Source organism: Giraffa tippelskirchi, chromosome 13 (genome assembly GCF_054371585.1).
Source record: "Giraffa tippelskirchi isolate mGirTip1 chromosome 13, T2T-mGirTip1v1.2.pri, whole genome shotgun sequence".
NCBI lineage: Eukaryota > Metazoa > Chordata > Mammalia > Artiodactyla > Giraffidae > Giraffa > Giraffa tippelskirchi.
Genome location: NC_137287.1, coordinates 24,969,624 through 24,981,858, shown reverse-complemented (window position 1 = coordinate 24,981,858; position 12,235 = coordinate 24,969,624). Strand labels below are relative to the sequence as shown.

Genomic DNA, 12,235 nt, shown 5'->3' with positions numbered 1-12,235 from the left:
ACAGATGACTCATTTGAAAAGTCCCTGATGCTGGGAAAGATTGAGGGCAGAAGCAAAAGAGGGCATCAGAGGATGAGATGGCTGGACGGCATCACTGATGCAATGAACATGAACTTGGGCAAATTCTGGGAGATGGTGAGGGATGGGGAGGCCTTGTGTATTGCTGTCCATTGGGTCACAAAGAGTCGGACACAACTGGGTGACTGAACAACAATAAGTCAACTATACTTCAATAGGAAAAAAAAAAAAAAAGAATCAGATTCAAGGAGTGACATGCAGCTGGAAAGAAGAAAAATTAGTCTCAGAGTTGGAAGTCAAGAAGGTCCAGAATTTATTCTTTGTGAGTGAAAGGCAAGTTGAAGCAAATAGTATAGGACCAAGATTGCATAGGATGGGTGGATGCTGGAGGCCTGTGGATGAGTTGCAGGTTGTAAGGTTGGTGGGGTGGAGTGAGAGTTGGGGTTTCTGCCTTTCAACACTATTCTTATCTGTGATGATGACATAGGTAGACACTTCGAGGGGATTACTGGATGAGTTACTCTCTAAAAAAGCCAAGTTGAGCATAGGCATTTGGGACCAGATGATTTAAAAAGGAAAAAAAGAAATCTAATTTAGAAGTAAAGAAGATGGGATTAGGGGCTCAGGTAGACGCCTGTCCTGGCTCTGCCATTTACTAGCTGTGTGACTGTAGACAAGTTACCTAACTTCTCTATGCCTCAGTCCTCCTTTATAAAATGGGAATAGTAATAAAACCTACCTCTTTGTTTTCCAGTGAAAATTAGATGAACTTGGACAAACTCCAGGAGATGGTGAGGGACAGGGAGGCTGACAAAGATGAGACAACACCTGTAAAGTGCCTAGCAGATCCTGGGATCGGAGCCCATCAATACATGGTGTTTTTTGTTTCCGGTGACTTTTTGTTGTTGTTCAGTTGCTTAGTCATGTCCGACTGTTTGTGACCACCTGGACTGCAGTGCACCAGGCTCCCCTGTCCTTCAGCATCTGCCAGAGCTTGCTCAAACTCGTGTCCATTGAGTCGGTGATGCCATCCAACCATCTCATCCTCTGTCGTCCCCTTCTCCTCCTGCCTTCAATCTTTCCCAGCATCAGGGTCTTTTCCAGTGAGTTGGCTCTTTGCATCAGGTGGCCAGAGTATTAGAGCTTCAGCTTCAGCATCAGTTCTTCCAATGAATATTCAGAGTTGGTTTCCTTTTGGATTGACTGTTTGATCTCCCTGCTGTCCAAGGGACTCTCAAGAGTCTTCTCCAGCACCAGAGTTCAAAAGCGTGAATTCTTCAGCGCTCATCCTTCTTTATGGTCCATCTCTCACATCCGTACATGACTACTGGAAAAACCATAGCTTTGACGATACAGATTATACCTTTGTCTTCAAAGTGATGTCCCGGGACATTATTTAATCTACTGATGCTTCTTGGGGTTGATTGAATGGAAAGAATAATACAAGGATGGGAAACTGCCTTGAAAAGTTAAAAATGTACTTTTGAATGGAAGAATTTTTTTTATCAGTTAGGAATATATAGCTGAAATATTTTGCTAGTTGAATTGAAATTCAGAAAGGCTGTGGAGGCCACCCCAAGAAACAGACATCAATGCCCTCAGAAGCTAAAATTTCATAAATGACCAGCTTGGAGCTGCCCAACAATTTCATTCCTGGAAATTGTGTGGGATATCATGGCAGATACTGTTGGTCCCTTACCTGATAGCTACTTTTCTTTTTTTATTCATTAATCAAATTCTGGTTTTGTTGGATATCCTGCAGCCCTGACCTGTAAGGAATACAGTCCCTCTCCTCAACCTCACTGAATAGGGAGCATGAACCCTGAATATTTCAAGCCATTCATGGTAATTCTGCTTCCATGGCCAGCAACTGGTTCATAAATGGGCATGTGACATCATTCTGGCTAATGAAGGAAAGCATGGGGGCAGCAGGGCTCTGTGAAAATTTTCTCATCTCATAAATAGACACAAGGGAGAACCATGTTTTTTTCTTGCTCTGGTCTTTGGATATGTAATCATTGGTGATGGTGACTGTAGCCATGAAATTAAAAGACGCTTACTTCTTGGAAGGAAGATTATGACTAACCTAGATAGCATATTTAAAAGCAGAGACATTACTTTGCCAACAAATGTCCATCTAGTCAAGGCTATGGTTTTTCCAGTGGTCTTGTATGGATGTGAGAGTTGGACGGTGAAGAAAGCTGAGCGCTGCAGAATTGATGCTTTTGAACTGTGGTGTTGGAGAAGACTCTTGAGGGTCCCTTGGACTGCAAGAAGATCCAACCAGTCCATCCTAAAGGAGATCAGTCCTGGGTGTTCATTGGAAGGAGTGATGTTGAAGCTGAAACTCCAATACTTTGGCCACCTCATGAGAAGAGTTGACTCATTGGAAAAGACCCTAATACTGGGAAGGATTGGGGGCAGGAGGAGAAGGGGACAACAGAGGATGAGATGGTTGGATGGCATCATCGACTCGATGGACATGGGTTTGGGTAAACTCTGGGAGTTGGTGATGGACAGGGAAGCCTGGCATGCTGCGGTCCATGGGGTCACAGAGAGTCGGACACGACTGAGTGACTGAACTGAACTGAAGTTTGGAGCTGTGTCAGTCATCTTGCGACCATGAAGATCCATGTTATATTTGATAATGTGGAATGCTAAAAAGAACTTGGGTCTTTGATGATATTGTTGAGCCACTGGGACTCCTCCCCTCTTGAGGCATCTTGTTATGTGATTATTTTATGTATCTTGGATTCTGCAGCCTTGATAAACTCACTTATTAGTTCTAGCAGTTGTTTTGTAGATTCTTTAGGCTTTTCTATGTAAATAATCATGTCATCTGCAAATAGAGACAGTTTTACTTCTTACTTTATAATTTGTATGCTTTTATTTCTTTTTCTTGTTTTGTTGCCATGGCTGAGACTGCCAGTACAATGTTGAATAAAAATAGTGAGAATAAGCATTCTTGCCTTGTTTATGATTTCATATTTTTATGTTAGATTATACACTTAGCATTGTTTAGGTCAGTGGAAATGGATTTTTTGCAAGCTTTAATGCTACCAGATAAAAACATTGTAGCTGATGCTGGTATTAAAGAGAGGTTTGATCCAGGAAGACTTGGTTATATACAGGTTAGAATTATCAGCGATGCAGTTAAAATATTAATATCTCAAGTTACTTCTACTTGTAGACATGTTGGGTTCCAAGTGAGAATATAGCTTCTTTGCTCGTGGGAGGCCCCTGCTGTTCTCAGAGATGCTGAGAACTAGAGTTTGAAGTGAGGTGGCCTGATAAGGCCTAACATTTATATCTCATGGAGAACCAGAAGCCTGGCTACATTCCCTACAGAATCAAGAAAGTATTTTTACTGCCATGTATTTCTGAGACAGGCTCCCCCATCTCCCAGGAAAAGAGGCTGGAATTTATTGAGCTTGCTGATGCCAATTATCCAAAGAGGATGTGATCCAGAAGCATGAGAAGGATCAATACAGCTCAGCTGGGATTTGGCCTTCTCCACGTGGAAGGAATAAATCTTGTGATTAGCTCTGAAAATAAAAACTAAACAAAATCACAGACACAGTTTTTTGCTGTCTAGAAGCTTTAAAAAATTTAAATGATGTTAAGATTTGCACGTGTGCACCTCAGAGTCCAGCTTTTGCACCGAAAGCTACCATCGGATTCAAAGCAGCTGCAGGCCACATGCGCTCCAGCAGGGCTTTGGGAATGTCAGCAGGGCCGCTGGATGTGTTCAGTCCCCACCTGCTACTGCAGTGGTCTCCAGCCTTTTTAGCACCAGGAACCGATGTCGTGGAAGACAATTTTTCCACAGACCAGAGTTGGAAGGCTGGTTTCAGGCTGATTCAAACGCATTACACTTTTTGTGCGCTTTATTTCTATTATTGTTATATCAGCTCCACCTCAGTTCATCAGGAATGAGATCCCAGAGGTTGGGGACCCCTGTTCTACCACGTGAGTCCTCCAGGCTTGTGGACCACTAGTGCTTCCCTGAGCAGAAACCTTGGCAAAATGTAATGCCAAGTAAGATGAACAAAGGACACCTGGCTTTTGCCTGCAGTGGTCAACTTTCAGACACCTGAGGTTTAGGGTCCTCAGCTCTAAAAGCCACGGAGCAGTTCTTAACCAGAAGAGAAAGCACATGGGGCAACCTGAATTCTTCCAAAGTTGTTGTTTCAGTCATTTTGGATAACTGGGCTTTAAATAAACTGGATTTCAAACTGCTGCCTATCATATCTTTTCCAGTCTGATATTTTGGGGGAGTCATGTTTAACTTCACAAATTTATGGTACAATGTGAACCACAAAGAAGTCCCTTAAAAATGGACTCAAGTGGCTTCTAAAGGGCTACTCCTATGGCTGTGAAACATGGTTGCAACGATGCTTGGAGGGTTCTGTGAACAGTCATGCCTTTTGTGGCTGGCCCTAGATCTGAACAGAGCCAAGCTCTCCTGGGCTGCCCTTACTTATGATCCCACTGTCAGTCAGTAAGGCATGTTCACAAGACCTCAGGCTGGGACAACTGTTCTCATAGCAGAGGGAACAGTTCCACTTGTGGTCAGCAGTATTCTTTGAATAAAATAATACTATAATGCAGAGAGTGGTGCTTCCCTTATAGCTCAGTCGGTAAAGAATCTACCTGCAATGCAGAAGACCCGAGTTCGATTCCTGGGTCGGGAAGATCCCCTGGAGAAGGAAATGGCAACCCATTCCAGTATTCTTGCCTGGAGAAACGCATGGACAGAGGAGCCTGGCAAGGTGCAGTTCATGGGAGTTGCAAGAATTGGACACAACTTAGAGACTAAACCACCACATAACTCAGAGATCACTCAACTTTTGTCCAAAATAGTCCAGACTTTGTGACATTGCTAGGATGAACAAACAAATGGGTAGAATACTTTTTAAAGTTGTGATAAAATATACATCTGGAGTAGGAAATGGCAACCCACTCCAGTCTTCTTGCCTGGAAAATTCCACAGACAGAGGAGCCCGGCAGGCTACAGTCTATGGGGGTCACAGAGTCAGACACAACTGAATGAAGGACAGCAAAATACACATAACATAAATTTCGACATTTTATACTAAATGCCACTGAATCGTATATAATACCCACTCTATTACTAATCGTTTTTTGTTGTAATAAGACTTTGGTTAAAATGAATCCATTTGGCAGAATCTTAATATCCATCTGCCAAAGTCAAGTTCAAGGTTGAAATGGACATTAGAGTCTCTCTGCTGCCATGATTTTAAGTAATATTATGAGTATTTTGTTTGCACTGGTGTCCTAAACCTTTATATATTTTAACTAATTAATATGTGGGTATTATTAGTATCCCCACTTTACAGATGACATTTTTAGGATTAACTAAAGAGTGTGGAGGACTAGACAGCTTTGAACCCAGATGGGCTCTAAAGTCTGTGTACTTAACCAACAGGATAACTGCAACGATTACTGCTGTGTCACTTCTGCCACTCATGGGTTGAGGGCTGACAGTGTGCCTTTATCTACATGTTGTTTGTTTGTTTTAGTCACTAATTTGTGTCTGACTCTTTGTGACCCCACTGGGCTCCTCTGTCCATGGGATTCTCCAGGCAAGAATACTGGAGTGGGTTGTCATTTCCTTCTCCAGGAGATCTTCCTGACCCAGGGGTCGAACCTGCGACCCTGCACTGCAGGAGGATTCTTGATCACAGAGCCGCCTGTGAAGCTCAGGTGAGGGACATTTATATCTATATTATGTACATCTATCTGTTCTGTACAGTCAAACCGTCAGCAAGGTAGTCATCATTACTGCCCTTTTTTCAAGCAAGGAAACTGAAGTTCAGGGAGCTAAGTGCTCAAGGCCAGAGGCAGTGGGGAAGTAGGGATTTGAACTTGTTCCCCTGCTCTGCCTCCTCACCCCATACTGCCTCTGTTGATGGAATTAACTAATGGAAAGTAGGACCTTGAGCCCTGCAGGGGGAGCAGGAAGATGGCTGGGCTTGGTTTGAAACCCAGCATCACCACCCACTTGGGGATCAGTTCAAAACCAGTTCCAGAGAGAGAAAGATGTTGACAGTCACTGGCCCTTTTTTTTTTTTTTGGAGTGATTTACTCATTTATTTTTCTTAGGGAAAAAAGGATCTTTAAATCAGGGATTTCTTTTTTTGGGAAACCTTTCCATTTTAACCAGCTTTCTTTCCTAGAGAACTTGCCCCTAAAATCTGTATCCTATTTGTGATGCAGAGAGAGTGAAAGCAAATGAGGAAGAAAAAGAGCTGCCACTAAGAATGAATTCATTCTTCAGGCGGTTGCTCAGTTCCTCTTGACTCACCAGAGAGATACATTTTAGCCGTCATCTCTATTTAGGAAACTGCTGTGATTCTGAAGCCTCTTTAACCCTAGTCACTGTCTGAAATAGAAAGTCTTTTTGTTGGGTAGCTCTTAAAGGCTTTGGGAAATACCAGGGTGGCTTTTTTTCTCCACTTACTCATTTTCCTTCTATAGGTGCTATCGTCAGGGTTGGACCAGACATGTGGACACCTGCTCAGGCTAACGATATCTATTGAGGCAGGTGGTCAGGATTAAAAATCTGGCTCCATCACCTACCAGGTTTGTGGCTTTGAGCAAGTGACTAGAACTCCATGCCTCGGTTTCCTCATGTGTAAAATGCTATAATAAATAATGCCTACCTTGTAAAGTTGTAATGAAGATTAGATCATCTGTCTGTATAGTAAGAACCCTGTAAATCAGTGTAAAAAAATAATGACAATTTTCTCTACCTGGTTAGGTTTCTAGGGATCTTTTAGCACCATCCCTGTGGTTTTGCACGGAATGTCCCATCTCTTAATCCAGTTCAGGCTAACCCTCTTCAGTCCCAGCCACTTTGCTAATCAGGATTTTATCACATCTCAGTCTGGGCTCTCCCAGACCAGGCAGGGAGCCCCTGGGTCCTGCCAGCTTTCTGTCACCGTCTGCGTGGCTCTTAGCTGGGGAGACAGAAACCAAATCCTCCCAGAGATGCAGGGAAATTAGTTTAGCATCGTCTGCCAGTGTGCAGTGACTCAGAGACTGCCAGCCCAGGGGGGGATCACGGGCTCTGGGGTTGGAACAAGATTGATGTTGTCATGAATGCAAAACAGAGCAAGAGGGCTGTGGAACTGGGAGGCAGGGAGAGAGAGGGAGAGGCAGGGCCTTCTGTGGTCTCTTGCTCCCCTTCTAGGCTTCCAGGTGAGCAGAGATCTCAGGCAGCGGAAGGGAGGTAGGGAGCAGGGGAAAGCTAGCAGCTGGTTGGGCTGATGTGAGGCGGGCATCCTGATCTGGTCACTTACCGTGTAACCCTGTGCAAACAGCTGAAGCTCTCTGAGCCTCCCTTTCCTTGTCAGTCGGATGGATATACTAGCAACTGGGCTTGCTGGGAGGGTGACTGCGATGATGCACGTAACGTGCTTAGCTTACACAGCACCTGGAACACTGTGCGTGCTCAGTAATTGTGAGCAATTAATAAGATCTGGCTTTACAAACTCCCTAGGCCTTTCCCTAAACATCCTCAGCCCTTCACATCCTTCCAAACTACTCTCTGAAAGCAAACATTCACCAAAAGGTGGGGGAAGGAAAGGACTGAGGAGAGGTGTTGAGTGTGTGTGAGTGTGTGTGTGTGTGTGTGTGTGTGTAAGTGTAAGAAAGAGATAGAGAGGGGGGAGAGACACACACAAAGAAAGGGTGGCACTCACACACACACACACACACACACACACACACAGATGCACATTAGCACAGAGAGATAGAGACACAGAGAGAAATAGGAGAGGCAGATATCAGGGCCTAAACCCTTGCTCCGCCCGTCACTATCTGTGTGACCACAGTCTCTTAACCACTTGGTGCCCCGTCTTGCTCATGTATACAATGGGGACAGAAATAGCCCCTCCTTCACGGGATTGATGTGTGGATTAAATGGTTACGATAAAGTTTGTAGAGAGACTGGTATATAGTAAAGCGAAAGTGAAGTCCCTCAGTCGTGTCCGACTCTTTGCGGCCCCATGGACTGTAGCCTACGAGGCTCCTCCATCCATGGAATTTTCCAGGCAAGAGTACTGAAGTGGGTTGTCATTTCCTTCTCCAGGGGATCTTCCCGACCAGGGATCGAACCCAGGTCTCCCGCATTGCAAGCAGCCGGTTTTACCGTCTGAGCCACCAGGGAAGCTCCCGGCGTATACTAAAGGCTCAATAAATTTGGCACTGGCGCCCCCTGGTGTACACTCGTGGTAAAATCCCCACCCCTTGAGGGTGGGTGTATCTTGTGAGTTCTTGGGCCATCACTGATTCGGTTACATTGTAATGGAAGGATATTGCCAATACATCAATAATTGAGGTCCCTAAATCTGTTGACTTTCAGTTAATCAAAAAGGAGGTTATCCTGAGTGGGTCTGAATTAATTACAGGAACCCTTAGATTCTGGGTCTAGTGGTCAGAGACAGGTCAAGAAATTCAAGCCTCACTGGTGTTATCCAGTTGACCCTTAAGAAGCCCACTGCCATGTGTGGAGAGGGCATGTGTTAGGGAGCAGTGGGAGCCCCCGGAGCTGAGGGCCTCAGACCTACACCTACAAGCTCTGTCACCAACCAATAAAGCTTGGAAGAGGACCCGAGCCTCAGGTGAGACTTTGACTTCAGCCAGGTGAGACTCAGAGCCACGTGTGGACTTCTGAACCACAGGAGCTGTGAGATAACATGTTTGTTTTGACTTAGGCCACTACATTTGTGGTCATTTGTCATGCAGCACAGAAAATTGGTACTCTGTTTTTTCAAACTGTGTTTTAAAATACTGTGATAAATATGTAATAATAATATAAATTTTAAGTTACATCAAAGATAGCATGAAAATCATTATCTATGAACAAAAAACAAAGACAAATCAACATTTATTATCTCATGTTTCTGCAGGTCAGAGGAGTCAGGCAGGCTTGGCTGGATTCACTGCTTAGAGTCTCACAACGTTGAACTCAAGGTGCCGGCTGGACTGGATTTTTTCTGGAGGTCTTGGTGAAGCACATTCAGGTGGGTGGGATAATCCAGTGCCCTATGTCTGTACCCTGTACCCTGGCCTCCTGCTGGCCATTAGCTGGGGCCACGCTCACCTCCGAGCACCCCTCCTTCTCTGAAGCCAGCAATGGTGCTCCAAATACTTCTTGCACTGGGAGAGAGTCTCTCTGATTTCTTCTCCCACTACCAGCCAGAGAAAACTCTGCTTTCAAAGAGCTCATGTGATTAGATTAGGCCCACCTGGAAAATCTCCCTTTTTATGAACCCAGAGTACACTGATTAGTAGCCTTAATTACATCTGCAAATATCAATTTTGCCCAATAACTAATGTCAGCATCGATGTGCTATCTCATCAAATTCACAGGTCCCACCCACATTTAAAGGGTCGGTGGGAGATTATACAAGGATGAGGATCACTGAAGGTCGTCCTTAGAATCCTGTCTACCTCACTGAGCTTGTTCCTGTCTTTTTCAAGTCCTGGCTCTCCCATTTTTCATTCCTTCCTGTGGGATATTCTGTATACTTTCTGTAAGTTTTTCCTTCTTTCAGGCAGCGATTGTTGGCCCCAAACCCTAACTAATCCATCTCCATTTGCCAAGATTTCCATGTGCACACATAGTAAGTCCGAGGCGAGGCCTTGAGTCTTATGACCTCAGAACCCTCTATGTCCATTCATCTGGACTTAGATGTGTGTTTTGCAGAAAGTTTTCACTTTCATCTCAGGTTCAAAGGATTTGTTAACAAAATAAGCCACTTGTTCTATACAAATAAATACAAATATTTATTATAGAATTATCTGGCTTACTTTCAATATACTAACATTAAAAGAAAAGAGAGATAGAAAGAGCAGAAGATACATCACCAAATTGGGTTTTGGCCAACATCCAATCTCAAACAGAGCTGGAAGTCCCATGACACAGCACATCTGGAGTCCCAGTTGGAAAAAGTCCCAGGCTGCGAGTCCATGGGTGAGACTTCAAAAATTGCAGTTCCGGGGTTCTCACTTACAGTCCTAGAATGCAAACTGACATCATCATCAGTCCCTCAGCAAACTGAAGCCCTGGTTTCATGGTAATGCTGTTTGTTTTGTCTTGTAAAACTTGGAATGCTGTTAAGCCTGGGGCTTGGTTGACCAGGGGCCCTGCAGGGGCTCAACAATTTCAAGATTTGTCCCCTATCTTCTGGCACCCACAGCAGTCACAGTCAGGGCAGTGCCCAGGCAGGTTAGAAGCAAGGTTAGAGTCCTGCTCCGCTTTGTCTCTGAAGCCTAAAGAAGACTATCTATTTAATTTCCTAAGAATTGATGTGTTTAAACTGTGTTGCCGGAGAAGACTCTTGAGAGTCCCTTGGACAGCAAGGAGATCAAACCAGTCAATCCTAAAGGAAATCAGCCCTGAATATTCATCGGAAGGACTGATGCTGAAGCTGAAGCTCCAATACCTTGGCCACCTGATGTGAAGAGCCGATTCATTGGATAAGACCCTGATGGGAATGGATGAGGGCAAGAGAAGGGAGTGACAGAGGATGAGATGGTTGGATGGCATCACTGACTCATTGGACATGAGTCTGAGCAAACTCAGGGAGATAGCAAAGGACAGAGAAGCCTGGCGGGCTGCAGTTCATGCAGTCTGACTCCAAAGAGTCAGACATGACTTAGCGACTGAACAGCAAAAACTTCAACGTGGTGACTGAGAGGACTTGGCTGTCTCACCCTCAGAGGGAGGAGGTCCCTGCGAGGGGTGGAGGAGTTTCTGAACACTCATCTAGGAGACCAAACAGCGCTGGTGCCTCAGACTCAATCCAGGGCAATTTAGGAATGGCTTGGTGAAGAAGTAGGAATTTACTTCCCCAGGAGTAGGCCCTGAGGTGGCTTCTACACAAACTGAGAGGCTATGAGAACCCAGTGGAACAAACTGGGACTGAATCCCATGCAAATTGGCACAGCCTCAGGCTCTGCTTCCCCAAGCAGCAGGTCTCTGCTGAGTGCCAGCTTCTTCCTTAGGTGTCTTATGTGCAAGAGTGTCATCTTGAAGCCCCGTGGCAGCACTTCAAAGAAAGACACTTGTACACATTTTTCAGATGGGGATCCTGAGGCACGAAGTGGCTTATTAAACTAGTTGCCTGTGTGAATTCCATCAAACAGATGGCAATGGAAGTTTGAGCAGCCTTTTCTTGCGATTTAGAGGGAGTGATGACCATTTCTGGGTTACACTAAAGCAGGCTCAGCCAACTTTCTCTGTCAAAGTCCAGATAAGCCACTATTTTAGGCTTTGTGGGGAGGGTGGTCTCTGCCACAGTCTCTGTGGTGGGGACACAGCCATAGACAGCATGTAAACAAATGGGCATGGCCGTGTACCAATAAAACTTTATTTACAAAACCAAGTGGTGGGCCAGATTTGGCCTGTGGCTCATAGTTTGCTCCTTGCACTGGATCATGAGACAGGGGATGGAGTCATTGACATTTTAAAACCTTTTCAGTCCTAAAATTCTCCTCTCTGAAATAATAGCAATCTTAATAGTGTTATAATAAAATAACTTGTATTAACTGATGACTCAGAGCACAAGAAAATTCACTATAACTTGCATCTTGAGAGGAGGAAGAAGATTAAGGAAGAAGTGGAAGCCAGTCTGCAGACTCACAAAGTGTCTACACTTCCTGGGTTCTTTCTAGATTGCCTTTCAATGGTTCTCAACCTGGTTGCCCCTAGAAATCCCCTGAGAAGTTGGAAAAAAAAAAACAACACTGATGCCCAAACCTCACACCAAGGATTCTAGTTTACTTGGTCTGGGTGCAGCACTGGGATTTTACTGCTCTTTTTTTTTTGAAACATTGGGATTTCCCCAGTGATTCTAACGCATAAGCAGGGTGGAGAAATACTGGTTATAATGCTGTTTTTCAGTATGCTGCAAAGCCAGTGGTTTCTCCTGTTTTGCCGAAAGTTTTTACTTTCGTCTCAGGTTCAAAGGATTTGTTAACAAAATAAGCCACTTGTTCTATACAAATAAATAACACAAATATTTATTACAGAATTATCTGGCTTACTTTCAATATACTAACATTAAAAGAAAAGAGAGATAGAAAGAGCAGAGGATACATCACCAAATTGGGTTTTGACCAACATCCAGACTCAAACAGCACTGGGAAGTCCCGTGACACAGCACATCTGGAGTCCCAACTGGGA

General features: G+C 44.4%; 1 long non-coding RNA gene across 1 annotated transcript in view; it reads left to right on the top strand.

The window, feature by feature from the left end:
- LOC145532073 (uncharacterized) overlaps positions 1-12,235 on the top strand; it is a 64,633-nt gene that overhangs the window by 31,632 nt on the left and 20,766 nt on the right. Inside the window, exon 3 of the long non-coding RNA XR_014072965.1 lies at positions 8,955-9,068. This is a non-coding gene — a long non-coding RNA (uncharacterized LOC145532073). The remainder of the gene's footprint in view (positions 1-8,954; positions 9,069-12,235) is intronic.